We start from the raw sequence: 17900 nt of genomic DNA on the forward strand, positions 1-17900 counted from the left end.
TTTGTATGACTATATCAATGTTGTGAATGTCCTATAATTATGTGTTTAAAAAGATAGTTCATAAAACCTTCATTTAACATTTGCATTTCAAGCATGAATTAGTCTAATTGTGGATCTGCTGAGCAGAATACTGTAGCAACCCTTGTGGGTGGGTCACAGGTCGAGTAGTTTCCGATGGTCTGGACAGGCCGTGAAGGCATCGCGTACGGACAGACTTGTTGAAGCTACGCGAGTTATTGAGCTGTTATGTTCCCGTGCAGGTACGACCGACTGTATAACTTGAAAGAGTTGTTAGCTCCACACTTGGTCTCGTTATTTCGCCAACGCTACAATACTATTTTTGTAGCCTAAGTGTTAAATGTTTCCTAAACACTGTTTATGCACCTTATAGCTGCGTAGCTGTTATTGCCCCCCCCCCCCCCCCCCCCCCCGTTCCACCACCCATAGAAATTCAACTCAAGACGGGCCGAGCCTCACGCGCCAATTAAGTGCATCGACATTTATTTCCCTCTTGCAGATTCTGAGAACACAGCGGTGACGCTGACGGCGCTGCTGGCCAGCCTGAACAGCTGTTGCAACCCCTGGATCTACATGATCTTCAGCGGCCACCTGCTGCAGGACTTCGTGCACTGCCTGCCCTGCTGCCGGCGATTGAACGCCGACTTCCGCAAGGAGGACTCGGACAGCAGCCTGCGCAGAACCACGCTGCTCACCAAAGCCACCAATCGGAGCCCCACCGGCAGCTCCGGCAACTGCAGGGAGCTGGACAACTACCCCAAATCGTCCGCTCAGGCTGAATGAACTCGCTGCCTGGCAACTGTTTACTGGCCTGTGGAATCAAAATTGGAAGGTACACAAACATGCGCAGCACATTCAATCGGGGTGAGTGGAAAATAAGGACACTCTAAAAAAAAAAAAAAACGATGTTCCGCCTGGATTGTGCGCGCTTACATTTGTCTCAAAGGCTCGCAGGGATTTTGGAGGCAATCATCAGGGGGATACGAAACAAAAAGACAGGACTAATAACTGATGTACTATGGTGACATACTGACATACTCTCCACGGGGGGCCATCACCTTTTACATTGTTCCGTTGAATCTGGCTGCATCGCATGAAAGTTCAAGAGAGTATGCCGGAAAAGCAAAGGCATTCTCTCGGCTTCGTGTGAACGCAGCGAAATGCACATTCGGCATCTCCGATAATGCTGTCGACGTGCATCGTAACAAACAACTTTTCTTATTATTTGTGTGAATGCTGAGAGATGTCATCTCCCGCTATTCAGGGGACCGGGACTGAGCCCTGCCACAACAGGGAAAATTGACTATAGCCTTGCCCCCCAAAAAGGTTGAATAATTACGAATTGATGCCTCAAGATAGCGGCAGAGCATTTAAAGCGGAGAGGATCATAAAGCATGAACGCCACACTTGCGTACTCACAACTATGAACAACAACAACCGTAGTCAGTATTTAAACACACGAGGCTGACTGAGTACAAACTGATATGACATCACACGTGGGGCAAACAAAATGTGCAGTTTGTGAACGTTACACAGACAGGAATGAGAATAAATGCAGATTGTCAGCAAAGTCGACTACACTGGCTCGTAGCTATAATAGAAATAGAGCTTAGAGAGGAATCACGTCTTAGAGTTCTGATTAATCGCGATTAATCGCTGGATTAAAAATATATATTTTATGCCCACCAAATGTAAAGAGCACCAGTTATGTGTCAATTCTTTCGACATTTAATGTCATTCGTACAGCTTCAACATTTTTTGATCCACTGCACGCGCTCATCCTCCTATTTTTATAATCACTTAGTTACTTGCATAGTTTAAAATGGGGGGGGGGGATGATAGTTTGACATGAATAAATATTCTGAATGTCATACGCAAATATTTATTAAATACTTTACTTTAATGCGTGTAGTTATGTTTATTGCTCAAACACAACCTGTGCTACCTTTAACGTAACCACCAAAGGATCGTCTGCGGTCAAAATTAATAGTGTGATTAAGCTGCGTTAATACATGATCAATGCAATAATTTTTTGTGATTATTGAATTAGTTAATGCTTTAACTTTGACAGCCCTAATTAGAAATGAATTAAAAACGTACTTTCAGTTTCACTTAAATAGAACAAAAAAGTACATTAAATCCTAACAGTATCATCAAGATTCCACCAGGTGGCGCCAAACTAATACTTCAACTGCTTCTGCCTGAGCCAGTGCTTTTTTAATTACACTTTATTTTTTCTTACGCCTGGAAGAAGAAAATATTTCGTAACCCCCCAGCTCTCTGCCGCAACTATAAATAGCATCATTTGTCTATAAAAATGTTGTAGGTACTCCTCTGCAGAGAAGCTAATACTCCTTGCACACTCTCTGACAATGAGGACGCCACTGCCACCTACTGTAGTGGATGTGCAATTACACTTTATTTTAGTTAACCAACAACAACAAAAGTTTCCTGAGGTCACACGCACGGCATTGCCGCCCCCCTATTTAAGAAGGACTTTTTCTGTTATTTTTTTTTTTAAACCAACACGGTGGCTGACTGGTTAGCACGACCGCCTCCCAGTGCAAAGGTTGTGAGATCAAGTCCGGGCTTCGGCCTTCCTGGTGGAGTTTGCATGTTCTCCCCGTGCTTGCGTGGGTTTTCTCCGGGTACTCCGGTTTCCTCCCACATTCCAAAAACATGCATGGCAGGTGAATTGGACACTCCAAATTGTCCATAGGTGTGATTGTGAGTATGGTTGTTCGTCTCTGTGTGCCCTGCGATTGGCTGGCAACCAGTTCAGGGTGTACCCCGCCTACTGCCCGAAGCCAGCTGGGATAGGCTCCAGCAACCCCTGCGGCCCTTGTGAGAACAAGCGGTACAGAAAATGGATGGATGGATGAAAACAATTCTTCATGTTTCAATTGTAGTCCCAGGTCAAAATGACAAAAATATTAAAATGGCTCAAAAGCCTAAATGTGATTTGTGATATTAGCTTGTCACCTGCCATTTTTTTTTGTGAAATTAAAAAAACTGCTACCAAAGTAACTAGTCACTTTTCCAATTTTGGACTTTTAAATGCCAATTGAAACTGTAATAATGTATGATATATAAATTTGTTCTGAACGTGTTAGTTATTAATTTACTTGTTCCAAGGGGGAGGGGGGAAGGGGGGGGGGGGGGTTCTTAAAAAAGCAAAAAAGTTGAGATAGTGAGGCAGTGGCAATGATGTCATGGCATTGCCTTAAAGCTCGTTATTGCTCACAGACTTCTTTATTTGGCGATTTAGTTCTGTGATCGATAGCCTCTCAGCATTCGCACGCAACCTCTAAGGGTATATTGCATGTTCTGGTTTTCGTATATAGAAAAATTTGAATTCCATTCTCTTTCGGTGGTGATTCTATCTCATAGCAGTGCAGGGCAACCCAACCCCCTTTTTCCTGTCAACGTGTTTACAAAGATAAAACCTCTACGGAAGCCCCGTGGTGTTGAAGAGAACTTTTGGCCTGTACAGCGAAGAAGCCACGTCATCCTTCTTAATGATCAGCCGTCCTCTTCTGACTTCCTTTTTCCTGTGTTGATCATATGAAGAAACCGTTTGACTGATGTCCCCCTTTTGATTTACACCTCGCACACGTTTTTTGGATTTTGCCGAAGGTCCTGTTTCATATCGTGTACTCGCTTGCGCGACTCCCGCGAGGGCGGTTCTCATCTGGCTTCAAGCGTCCCGAAGCCCTTTGAAAATGCCAAAACGTTCGTCGAGATGATTGGATGCGGGGGGACGGGGGCCGGCACACCTTTTGACCTGACCCCCGCGCATCCCTCCCGTGGCCTCCTCGGCAGAGGCTCACACATTCCTCGCACACCACGTCAGCTTTATTCTCTCCTGGCATCCTGCGCTGATGACTGGCTGGGTGGTGGCTTTGTTTACGCTTCGGATGTATACAATTTCCTGCACATTAATGTGGCGTGCAACGCTGTTAAATGTGCTTAGTGTTGGGATTATTTTTTTTTTTCAACATGTGTACTGTACAGTACTGTGCAAAAGTCCTAAGAACACAATTAGAAATGTTAATTTTTCAATGTTATGATGAGCATATTAAAGTGGAAGTCAACCGTAAACATTTCTTGGCAATAATATGTTATATGTGACCTCACTCCTCAAAACATGACATTTTGATTAATATTACATTTTTTGGAATATGAGTTGTAACTGCCACATTGTCCTTTTTGTTCATTTTGTTTTCTTTGCTTTTGGGTGTTTGTTGCCACCCACACCAGAGGGGGCGCTGTAGAGGAAGAGCTCAGGAAGGAGAGTATGAATGTATCATTAAGACACAGCAAGATGTTGAGTTTATCAGGGAGAAATAAAAGAACGAAGAAAGAAAACAAGCCTAGTTCCCTTTTTGGACATTGCACACAGCCAAGGAGGTTCGTTTATTTTGTGTCTGTCAATACTTTTGTTTAAGTTAAATCTTGCTAATTGTTATGTTTGTATCTGTGTTTTGCTCCAGTTTTCATGATGGATTTGTTGTTTGGCAAGAAGCACTAAATAAAGAAAACCACTTATCTGTGGCTATTAAGTGCAACTAAGGGAGCTATATGAGTTATGAAGCAAAATCCAGCTGTTTTGATCCATCTCAGGGGGCGGCCATTTTGCCACTTGCTGTCGACTGAAGATGACATCAATGTTACTCAGGTCTCAGGCACCAATCAATCAGAGCTCCCCTGTTTTCTGCTGCGCTGTGATTGGTTGTTACCTGAGACCTGAGCAACATTGATGGCATCTTCAGTCGACAGCAAGTGGCAAAATGGCTGCCACCTGAGATGGATAAAAAAACGGCTGCATTTTGCTGCTTAACTCATATTCCTCTAAAGCAATATTAACAAGAATACCATATTTAGACTAGTGGGGCTGCATAGAACATATTATTGTTTTTTAAAAAAAATTGTGTGTACTTCCCTTTTAAGCAGAATCTTACCCAGTAGAGAACAGACCTCTGCCAAGGCACAAATATTCACAAAAGTGGCAAAAATAAATAAAAACGATGACCACAATTTGTTCTGTGACACTGGCTGAGAGTCGTATCAACCTTATGGGAATGAAAAAAAAAATAGAATTCAATACCGACGGACAGAAAACAGTGGTACTAAATGTTACTTAATAGAAGCAACATACAGTACATGTTCAGTCTTCCATGTGACAGTTCCTTCGTTGCCATAGTGACTCTAATAAAGCTTGCTGTTGGTGACATAAGACTCCTGCACAGTACTGTACCCGCCCATTGTATGAATAGCACTTATTATTAACAGTGTTTCCCACAGATTTGAAATCTACTTGGGTGGGTGGACTCTGATGGGTGGACTCCGGGGGGGGGGGGGGGGGGGGGGGTTTGATTCTCAGTCCTACTACCTGTGTCTTCTCTAACCTCATTATCCACAAGTGAGTGAAGGCGAACTAATGTTATATATATATATATATATATATATATATATATATATATATATATATATATGCGTTTAAAAAAAAATTATTTCTTGAAATCGACTTGGGTGGTGGCCAGTTTACTTGGGTTGCCCGCCCAAGTATTAACATGGTGTGGGAAACACTGATTAAACTGTAAATACGAGTAAATATATGTAAATATATGTAAATATATGCCTGTGTATTGCACATGTGAATATCTTGCAAATATAAGTGTCAAACTCACACTTGGCTTCTTGCTTTCACATTCAAGTCGCAGACGGCAATCATGGCGCAATTTCTCGGCGCCTCTGAGCAAGTCCCAAATGTTAACTGAGGTATGTCATTACGACACACTTTGACCTTTGATTGCACATTGCTGCGGAAGGCACTGGAGGCCGAGAGGCTGGACACGCTCGCAGGCCTTCACACAGCATCTAACAAGCGAAGCTTATGTTAAAACATAATGTCACACTGCTGTTTTGTCTTTTATAACAACGGTACGATAATGTTTCTCCCTCAATAGATCAATGATTCCCAACCATTGTACTCGGTCATTATTATATATTATTATTATTAGATGGCACTCAATTGACTTTCTACAATCTAACACACCTAGTAGTTTAGTAGTAATGGTTTGCGGGCTCGTCCAATGTGGCGGTGATGGGTGTTACTCGTTGCCTAGTAACCCCCCCCAACAGCTTCACCAAAGCGTTCATCGGGAAGCTTTACACGTCTTGATGATTCGAGTCCCGCTTAGCCGTTGGTGTTGATTTACACGCATAGTTACACGCATTTAAACAATCAGGCCAAATTGGAGCATTTTCCCTCTTGAGTTAGCCAAGTAGCAAGTAGCTTTAAAAGATCTAGAGAAGGAGGTTGACTGGGATTGTCTATGCATATATGTTTACTACACGACAAGAGCAGGGGGCGGCCATTTTGTTCACCCATGTTATGAAGCTGAGCTATGATTGGTTGTTACCTGAGGAAGCATTCGAGGAAGGTGGGAAATGGGACTTTTTCCAACTTCATACCAGGAAGTATGCACGAGAACGTCCCCTTTTAATTCGGAAACCAAGTTGCAAAGTCGGGCAAAAAAAAGGACCCCAACTTCACCAACTGGTTCAAACGTGACGTCACTGGACAATGGCGAATCTCGTAGAGATAAAGACTGTGAATGGCAAAACATAATTTACACGATGAACATTTTCATCTATTTTCAGGGTTTTCTTGCCCCCCCCCCCTCTCCAGGCTAAAGTGTTTTGAGATCTGCATAGTAAATATTCTCAAAATGACATTACATACAATCTTAATCTTTGCTTCTATACAAGAAAATACCGTTTGCTGCTTTACACAATGTGAATTAAAGAAATAAAAAGTGTTAATTATAGATATAAAAAAAGAAAGATAATTGTTTGTTTGTTATTTTGTCTTTTTTCAACAACAACAAAAAATACTATTATTGAATAAAACCCTTGCTTTATGTCCCTGGAATGAACCTGCAAAAATGCACACTAAAAAGATCCACAACATTAGAAATTAGCTCCTCAAATAAAGTCTTTGATATGCAAAAGTACTCCGAAAAAGAAAAAAAACATTTTGAGCCTTGTGCACACTTGGACGTCAACGTCAAATAATAATTGCGGAAATTTTTTCGGACTACCAAGCTTAGCAACTTTTCTGGGGGATAAACCCTGTATTTATTTATGATAACATTACCGGTAATTGAGTTATTCGAAAAAAGTAACTTTACGTGACCCAACGTGATTTCGACTGACTTTCTTAACCACAACAACAAACAATTGATCGGAATCAGCCATCTTTATTGTTTACATTCGCTTCCAACGCTTTGAGGTCAAAACTGGAAGATTCCAAGTGGGATATGTCCGACTTCCCACTTTCCTCGAATGCAGCTTGAGCCCTGAGCAACTGTGATGTGATTTTCCGCCGCTGGATATGGATAAAAGAAGATGGATAAAAACGGGTGACTTTTGCCGTTTAACGCATATTCCACAACCACAACGATAACCAGATTGCTGTGTTTAGATTAGTGGGGGGGCCCCACAACATATAATAAGGAAAGTTTTTGGGTTGACTTCCCCTGTAAAACGTCCAAAATTGCTATGTGTTTACCTCAAGCTAACTTTTGGGAAGTCTCATTTTGCCAGACTATCTTGTTTACACTGTTTGCTTTTTCCACCCCAAGGTAAATATGTACTATGAATACATAAATATGTATTATCACGCAGTGGTCACCCACTTAATTGTTTCCCCCTGCCATTTCCTTGCAGCAGAGCAACAACAAAACCACAAAAGGTAAGACAACGTGAAATCTTTTATTTTTGTTTCATTTGGAGGACAATACCTTGTTTTCTTTGCTTAATAGAAATGTGACTTTGGAGTAACAATTCAGTCTGCTCGTGTTGTATATTTTCCTGCTGGCGGTTGGCTTCCCTGGACCTTCATTAGATACACTTGGACCAAGTAATGAGATCCAATGGAAAGGCTTTAACCGATGTTTATTATTCAGAGCCAGGACACAAAATGAAGGCCCTCAAGCTGTGTCGTCTTCCTCTTTTTGGGCTCCAAAACCTCACCTCGTTTTTCAAATGTGTGTATTGGGAGTGAATTCTTTGCGGTGAAATCATTCTGGCAATTCCGGATATTGTCAGGATCAAGAAACTTCAGGACATGGCTTCCTTTGATTACTCTGTTTTTTTTTTTTTTTTTTAAGAGCTCAGTATTGTTCATTCGGAAATGTCATCATCATTGCTCTTTTATTTTTTTATTTTTATTTTTATTTTTTTATTTTTTTTATTACTCCGGTTTTATTTTGGTAACAAGCTTGTGTCTGTGCAACGTCTAAAAAAGAAAAAAAAATAGCGCACAGACATAATTAAATGTTACGCCACTATTTGTCAGAAGAGTTAACCTGTGCATCCACCTGTTGTCATTCATACAAAAGAATCATAAGTGCAGTATATACTTTTTGAGACATTTTTTGTTTTGGCAGTGCACAGTGTTATTTCTCTCCTGCCAAGGCTCGGCCGGCTCAGTAAAGGTTGGGAAGCACTGGGTCTGAGCTCTGCTCCAGACCTTCCACAAAAGACATCAGTAACTCGTTGGAAACAGCACATTTCTACTAAATAGCAATCACGGCACATCAGTTAGCTGCAACCAATTTGCCCCTGGCAGGTCGTGCGGCGCTTTCATCCCTTCTGATCCTCGTCTTCCGTCATCTGGCTGCACAACACATCGCCCGAGCGCTGCGGGGGTAGCCCTATACGAGACGGGGATTCAGTCTTTATAAGGAATGGGAACATGACGAGCCACACGGTAAGCAAAAAAAAGTGCTCATTGAGAGCTGTGAAACAATCAGCAGGCCTGCTATCAGGGATCATGTGGCTACTCTGGGTATTATGGGAGGGGGGGGGGGGGGGGGTTGTCTGTAAGCTTGACGGACATATCTGGAATTTCCAGCCTAGCAGGCGCTCAGCATATTGCTAGGCATGCTAGTCATTAAGAAGGAGGAGCACGGCAGCCGCGCGAAAACGTGATGTGGAATCAGGTCATCAGTCAACGTCTCGACTGAGCAAATACCTCAGAAGTCTGCGATGGAGCTCCTCCGCAGGGGGAAATAACAGTGAGTCCCGGGGGGGAGACGCTTGGGAAAATATACAAGGAAGCCATTATAGTGTTGCATTTACTTTTAAGTGTTAAGTACTGGTGCTACATTAACGCCAGTGTTTCCCAACTTTTGAGTAAAGGCGCATTTACCAAACCAAACGAAAATCTCACCCCAAAAAAAAAGTGGGTATTCTGTATAGTGAAATGCTAAAAGAACAAGATCATGGATGCAACAAAAAGTGGCTGGAGAGATGGAATTCTGGGCTTCCCTGCTTTTAAGCTGACGCCCCGACTCTAAATAATGGATGGATAATGACGATCCTGTCTTAATTTACTCACAAGAGTGTCATGGACGGATTTTGGACCCCAAAGCAGACTCAACAAAAAATAAAGCAATCGAACATCATTTATTGAACCAAGGGAACGTGGTAAGCACGAGAAACAAAACTAAGCTAATGATTGCAAATAAACGATGACAAAAGATCAACGTGAACAAACAACTAGTTGAACTCAAATAAACTCAAAAGAGGTGGAAGGAGACGCCGCAGAAAGAAGACGCCATTGAAAGCATCATACAAACTGAATGTCTGAAAAACAATACAAACAAAACATCGAGCGGAACCCTTGTACCACCAAAATCCAAAATTTTCATTAGACCCCTAAAATGGCGCGTTTGGTCAAGCATTATTGTTATATTTATTAAAGAGTGCAAGCACATACACATACTCACCCACACACACACACACACACAAAAAAAAAAAAAATATATATATATATATATATATAAAAAAAAAATAATAATAATAATAATAAAAGAGCAATGATGATGACATTTCCGAATGAACAATACTGAGCTCTTGAAAAAAATAATAATAATAAATAAATAAAAAAATAAATAAAAAAAGAGTGCAAGCCATTTTCAACACTTAAGATTGGTCAAAAATGTGTAAACTCGATTGAAGATGACATGAATGTCGCTCAGGTTTCAGGTAGCAACCAATCACAGCACAGCTTCAGAAAACAGGTGAGCTCTGATTGGTTGTTGCCTGAGCAACATTGATGTCATCTTCAGTCAACAGCGAGTGGCAAAATGGCCGCCCCCTGAGATGGATAAAAACGACTGGATTTCCCACAAATGTAATATCAATCAGAATGTCGTGTTTAGAATAGTGAGTTCACATATAACATATTATTGTCAAGAAATGTTTAAAGTTGACTTCCAGTTGAAAAAAAAAATAAAATAAGTCAGTTTTTTTAATCTTATTTTATTGTTTTTAACTTGGTGTCCTTAAAAACTTGAATGAATCCCTAAAGGAAGCACAATCAATCACAAAATCCATGTCACTTTGTTCTCGCCCGCACAGGCGAGACACAGCCGAGATGAGGAAACGTGTCGCATTCCTCGTCTGCGGAGGGCTCCCGACTTGTTCTGATCACGGTGAGTGTTTTTCTCTCCGGACCGACGAAGGCGGAGGATGAAATGGAGGGATTGAACAAAGACGCACAATTGATCTGAAGCCAGCGAAACAGCATGTGCACAAGGATGAGGCGCGTCTCAGGCAATAAAGATGTCTTCTATATTAGCATTGGTCTTGGCAACACCCCCCCCCCCCCTCTCCCCCGGGCAACACACTTTTACTCAATAAGAATTTGACTGAACAGAGAGGTAAAGTTTTACATCAAATAGTAAAAAAACTCAAAAGGAAATAGGGAAGTTGGTATCTGTTGAGATGGATGCCAGTTTGCATGTCAAAGACTTTGGGAGTTGCCCTGGAGCAAGGGTATTGAACGCTGTTTATCCAGTCTGAGCTTTCAATTTGGTTTTGCTACCTCCGCCAAGCACAAAAAGCAACAGGTTTTGATATAATTGCCATTTGTTAGTTATTCAATTGAGGAAAGTTTTCATACTCTTGTTATCATAAAATACATGTTTTAGTGGAATAATGATTTGTTTTTAGGTTATTTTTCTGCCACTAGATGGCATAATTGCATTTGTAAGACGTTGGTGACATTTTCTTACATTAGGAGCTATCCAATCTTAAACATGATTATTATTATTATTAAATTATTCACATTTTTAAATTGTAAAATACAACTTGACCCCAGTCTCCACCAATGTATGCATTATGATTATAAAATTTTATTACTGCAAAATTTTGCCCGTGGGCGTGTCTGCTGCGTTGCGACTGGATTTCCACCCAGTACAGGCTTTCCAAGTAAGGCGCGGTCATTAATCACCTAAAGTTCTACAAAGGAACTTTAAATTAACTCAAAATTAACACACTAATTTTGACACCCCTAAAATAAAAAAAATGAATAAATGAATAAATGTTATTGTTCATAGTAGTGATCGTGGTTGTAGTGTACTGTATTATTGAATGTGGGTATCAAATAATCACCCCCTTCCAAACGGATGCCTGGCTGCTAACAACAATAAGGACAACAAGAGCACTTAAAGAACTTCCCTGTTTTTCACGGGAAGTTTGGACAATTGTGTCTGCAGCTGGCACTCCTTGGTCGCAAGCTCTTCATACATTCTGTTCTTTCGCTAGGCCACGTGTTGTTTTTATTCGGATAAATAAGACTAATCGCTTCTGTGGAGTCAGTACATGTGGAAGTCATTTTTTTAGCAGATGAGGGTTGAATGTGCTGCTCCATGACATGCATCCCCCCCCCCCCCCAACTCCTTTTCCTTCCCTGCCATTGTTCTCTTCCCACGTTCCAAATAGCAGGCATTTCTTCATTACTATTGAAGTCATTTGCACAAGTATTTTTTCCTTCACGCAAACTGACACACGTACACACAAAACACCAAACAAACAATTGCACCAAAAACACACATCAGTCAAGAGAATTAGACGAGATGGGATTTTTGTAGTGGGGTGGCACGTTGTCTCGGGGGGGGGGGGGGGGGGGGGGTTATAAAATGGGGACTTTATTTGAAATATCTCATTCCTATTCAAAATGTTAAAATCAAGAGATTACTAAAACTAAAAACATCAAAACAACAAAAAAAAACACTTGTTGGTTGGTTTCAGCGTTGTATGTAACTAAAATGTGGGAAATTTATACACGGAGCAAATAATTTAAATAAATGATCATGAAAAAATTCGAACATTACCAGGAAATTTCCATCACAAAGCTGATTTTTGTTGATGTTTAAAAAAAAAAAGGAAAAGAAAAAATAACAAAAAGTTCCATTTATCAACCAGTATCTCAAGATTGAATAATTGCCCAACTTTTATTTCAAAGGTAATATAAACGCAAAGAAAATCAACAATATAGCAATCCCATACTGAAACACCGATTACTGCAAATCCAAAAATGATTAAGAAGAAGTTAAAACACATCAATAAATATGTGAATTCTTGAATGGCAAATCTGGAATAGCTGCTGGTTCACTGGAGTAGTCGGGACAAAACTGATGTAATTCGCGCGATGCATATTTTTGCACATTTCCGTAACCATCGGTCTATATAATATAATTAAGTCTAACATTGTCACAAAAAAAAAGTATACTTAAACTATCATAAAGGGTCATTCATCCATTTTTGTATATCCAACATTATGTTCCAGAATGCTAGCATTAGCGCAATGTCGCTGTTCACCGTTCAGCCGAAGTTTGGTTGATCATGCAGCTTCATCCTGATAACATCACGGAATGTCACTCAACACGGTTGGCGATAACAGTGCAACATTTCCCACCCTTCAAAGAAAATGTAAAAGGGCATGCATTAAAACGCTGGACTAGCATCCCTCGCCTGGGGAAGCTAATTCCCTTAGAAGTTCAGCCACGACTATGCTTGATTTACAGCCTTTATGAAAGATTAAAACGTCACATCAAAACATAATGAATCACACATTTGCTTTGCCTTTGCTGCGTGATGTCGTGCTGTGAACAGACGAGAGATTCTCGGAAAAGCGTAGCCTGCGAATCCGGTTGGGACTCCGAGGAAGGCGCGAGCGAGAGAGTTGGTTTATTTCTGTGTTCCCTCGTATGGAAAGCGCGTCGATAAGGTGGCTCTGTAAATATGTTGCTTAGAATTCAACAATAGGGGGGGGGGGGGGGGGACGCAAAAGTAATTAGGGATCCACCAGGGCTCTATTTTAGGAATGTTATCTTTAGCCATTAAGCACATGTTTATATATGCCCACAAGTGAGGGAAACCATACCGCCTTTTTAAAATAACATATTCTTCTCCTGATTTCAAAACTCTGCCCACATAATGTGATGTAAGACATAATAATAGCCATCAGTTTGCGCGTATCTGGTAAATGTCTTCAGTGTTTGTTGAAGCTTGTTGCTTAGCAGTGTAAATTAGCCTTGCTTTATTTATTTATTTATTTTTAACATATCAAATTACAATTTAATACTCACTCTTTGACTTTGGAGAGGACTGATGTTTTCTTGCAGTATGTAATTAGCTTATTTTAGGTTTTATTTGTTTGATGGCAGGATTACAAAACTACAAGCCTGCTTCTTTACTTATTCCACAATAAACGTGTCAACATTTTCCTTAATTTCTCGATTAGTATGTTTATTCTGAAACGATTTCTCTAATATGACACCACGGTAGAATTTCCACCTTAAATGTCTGTGGTCTGGGGTTCAAATCTCAGTGAAAGTGTTGTTTCCCTTTGCAAAAGTTGAATTGTGTGTTTGTTGGCCACTTCTGTTACCATTACGAGAGACATTTGTCAACATTTTCCAATAACGTTGGTCCACCCATGTGATTTGTTTGGTTTTTCATCACGTAATTTGTCCCACAGGAAATAATGGAAACAGCATGATGGAAGTTGACCACACGAGATTAGATTTTGGATAAAACAAGATTTTTTTTTTTTCCAACGCTACCAGATAAAAGTTGTAATTTTACAAGAAGAAAGTTGTATATATATATTTTTTAAGGTTATTGTTATAGTATTACGGGATGGGATATTAATTAATTAATATGTTTTTTTTCTAAACAAACAAAAGCGAAATAGTGATTTTTCAAGAACAGTTAATTGCGTGGTTAAAAAGAAAAAGTTAAAATATTTATGTAAAACGTAAAATAATCCCTGTAAATAATAAGTATTTATTTGTCATTATAAATTGTATTACAACTAGTTTTATTATAACAATTATTTAATAAAATAATAATTTAAATATAATTTATTAATAGAAACGATATTAAATATTTTATTAATAAAGTAATGAATTACAACTTGTTTAACCCCTTCAGACCCACATTTTCTTTCTGCTGGGCAAATTTTTCATTTATTTATTTATTTTTTACTGATTTTGACTCTTCTTTTTTTTCCCCACATAAAAACATCGACATTTTTTGAGGGGTGATCTCATGTTTTTATTTTTTAAAGTGGACGCCAGGATAATATGGCTGCAAACGTGTTGTAAACTTACCAAGCTTGTATGTAGCATTTTTAACGTGAACATCATGCAAATCAACTTGCGATTGTGATTGGTTAGCTCGGATCCAATCATGAACCAGAAGTGTTGACATCATCCAAATTATGCATTTTTATTGGTTTAGACACAAAGATGTCATCTCCACTGCAATCATCTATGGGTCCGAAGCACAGAATGTACAGTGCATTTTTTCACCCTTGCTTATATGTAATGCAAACGATGCTCTTCAACTCCAAGTATTTACTGATAAAACATCGCACGTGTACTTTGTATCAGACTGATTTATTCGCATTATTTCCGCGCAACAAAGCCCAGCTACCAAAAAATGAGGTCACAGTAGCACCTGTTGCCTAGAAACCAAGCACACGTTACCTTTCCTGCGTGGGCAATCATTAATCACAAGTTGCCGTAATTGTTTTACCCCGTTCATGTCTGTGGATCAAGCAAAATTAACCCTTTCAAAATAACAAATTGCTAATTGGAGGCTAGCCGCCCCTCGCTATCAAAGTCCGATAGGATTTCATCCATGCCGCCTGCTTTTGTTCTGGCCATCTCGCAGCTGTTACCGTCTAACATATGCAAATGATGAGGCTTATTATACGGCGATTAATTTTTAATTGATTAATTAAATGTCAGGACCAAAGTGTCAGCTATGTATGAAATATTGCTGTGCGTGGGGAGAACAGACCACTTGCTAAGTAGACCACGACTAGAGACTTCTCTGTCTCAGAAGCGCTGACCTCCAACCGGATTTCACCCTCTACATTCCGACACACGTTAATCTAATCTGCAAACGACCTTTACAATCATTCGTGTTGGTCAATTGTTCCGATTTCAAATTCATCCTCACGGGGCTTGTCCCTTAATGACATCAGCATTTTCTTTTGTCCTTTGATTGGTTGGTCAGAGCAAATCTTTTTACAGCCAACTTTGAAAGGCAAAACATGTCTGTAGCGATCTGAGCACATTACGGTAATTAATTTAACAATTAGCATCTGATGTTTAGAATATATTTAATTTAAATGTTTTAGGGCTTATCGTGTCATGAGATACATATTGATTCTGAACTGATCCAAATGTTCTGCATGACACAGTTGCATGTTTTTAAAAGCCATGTCTGCCATCTAGTGGTGAATGGTGATATTTCACCTTAAAACTATAGAAACGACCCAGTCCCTATCCCCCAAAAATCTTCATAAAATTGACAGCCATTGAAATGCAACCTCTAATACACATTTTCAATTGTTCACCCTGAATTAAAATAAAATTAGTAAAAAAAAAAAAAACATTTTGGGGGGGGGGGAGACCACTGTAGTCCACAATTTTATTATTAGCTATTATTATTATTATTATTTATTTGTATTGTGTGACCAATACATGGTTGTCTTAGAATATAATTTATAGCTATATTTTAAACTAAATAAGGTCATTTAGGAGCTTAACTAGGGCCACACAGATTTCTAATTGGACAACGGCCCCCCCGCCCACACCCCCCTCTAGGTCTGGTGTAATGGCATTCCTGGATGAGCAGCTTCTCTCATGCAAAGTCAACTGGGATAGGCTCCAGGTTGGATGTTGTTGTTTATTGTTATCATTCGTCGTAGTAGTGTTAAAATTGACGTAGAATAAGCATATAAATTAACAGAACCGGGGCAAGGACGGGCATCTGGATTCCTTCCCACTCCTATTTAAACATGAATTTGTGGCAAGTGTTAATTTTCTATTGAATATTTTGTTTGTTTTCATGTTCAAAAGAAATAATATAAAAAATCAAATGCACAAATAAAGGCTTGCGCCATCTGCTATCTCTCCATCTGTCGTTAATAAACAGCCCCGACTTCTATGTGCAAAAACAGTCATTAATCATTTTTATTGTATTATTTTTTTTTGAACATTCAATAAAAATGAATAGCATACACACAATCACAGTTCCAATCGCAGTCTTGGAGAGCTTTATTTTTAAACTGTATTCTGACCCCCCGCAGCTTTTATTGACAGCTATATACTGCATGAATGTGACTTTTTATGCCCTTTCCACAGGGGAGCCCTCGGTAAAGTTTATGGGGATGAAGGTGTTGCGCTCTACAAAAGCCGGAAGAGGCCATAACGCTCCTGCGGAGCTGCAGACCACCATGAACCGCCCCAGCACAAAAGCTTATGATTGGACTGGATTTTCAATCCCTATCAACACCTATATCATCATGTGTTTATGGCACCTACAAAAAAAGTATTCAACACATCTTTTGATATTTTACAGGTCAAAATGAATCAAATTGAAAGGGGAAGAAATTGTCCTCAATAGCCTATACTTCATGTCAAAGTGATTAAAATATTCCAATTTTTATTGATAATAAAGTAACTCACTAAATATTTGTTTGGCATACAGAGGTAAAATAATCATAGCAAAATGTGGGAAAGTGTCAGGAAATACTTTTTGGGGCACTGTGTGTGCGTTTGCGCGTCACGGTTTATTCTGTGTACACGGGTGACTCCTGCTGGTCACAAATATAAATGACACTTCAAAACACTATCCAGCAGGTCCGACGCTTTACAAAGTTACGAACATGTGTTTTGGAGTTTTACGAACGGCGCGTGATGAAGAATTCGTCGTCACGTGGTGCAACGAGGCTTGCTCAATTACTGCCGCACTTACGGTTTTTCATTTGTTTTATATTTATGGTCTAGAAATGTTTTTTTCATACAAATAGTGTATTTGCCTACTGTGTTGTGTTTTTAAAAACACATTAGTGCGTCCCGACTTACGTGCGCATTCGTGTCTGGTGCTGTCGTGAGCCTCACGTGCAGATCTCAATAAATTCCATAGTAACAGATGCATTCCAACACACACACATACGCTTTTTAGTAATTAGGTCAGTGGAGCTCGAGCAAAGCCATGAATTATTGATTAGACACACTTCTGTTGTCTGCCAGTTTGGTATTTCTTCATTCCCACTAATTATGCATGTAAAAAAAGAAAAAAAGAAAAAAAGACAGCATTCCGTGTTTTAATTGCATATCAAGGTAAAATGTCAAATATGAATAATGATTTTTGTTATATGAAGTTAATTGATTTAGTTATGTTATAATTATGTTTAAGTGCTCAATATTGTTTCCATTATAATGTGTACATTTTTAGGCAAGAAGATATAAAAAAATATGAGCTATTTTCCACATTTACTGTTATACACAGTTATTTATTATTATTATTATTATCATTTATTTTATTATTATTATTATTATTATTGTTTCCCGTGACCCTTGTGAGGAATAAGCGGTTAACTACACCACCACTGGTCCAGATGTCACAATATGTACATATGTGAGTAAATTGGGACAAAAATCATTATTATTTCAGTATATACTTTTTGGTGACATTTTTTGTACGGTGGCAAGCTGTGAGAT

General features: G+C 39.5%; 1 long non-coding RNA gene and 1 pseudogene across 1 annotated transcript; both read left to right on the forward strand.

The window, feature by feature from the left end:
* LOC147175062 (arg8-vasotocin receptor pseudogene) overlaps nt 1-3118 on the forward strand; it is a 3918-nt pseudogene extending 800 nt beyond the window's left edge.
* A 5536-nt stretch (nt 3119-8654) lies between these two features.
* Nucleotides 8655-16715, forward strand: LOC147175063 (uncharacterized). Its single transcript, XR_015094643.1, has 3 exons — nt 8655-8797; nt 10453-10526; nt 16539-16715. It is a non-coding gene; the product is annotated as an uncharacterized LOC147175063 (long non-coding RNA).
* Nucleotides 16716-17900: the final 1185 nt, after the last annotated feature.

The sequence above is a fragment of the Leptonotus elevatus genome, chromosome 4 (assembly GCF_054856555.1).
Source record: "Leptonotus elevatus isolate MCC_2025b chromosome 4, RoL_Lele_1.0, whole genome shotgun sequence".
NCBI classification, from domain to species: domain Eukaryota; kingdom Metazoa; phylum Chordata; class Actinopteri; order Syngnathiformes; family Syngnathidae; genus Leptonotus; species Leptonotus elevatus.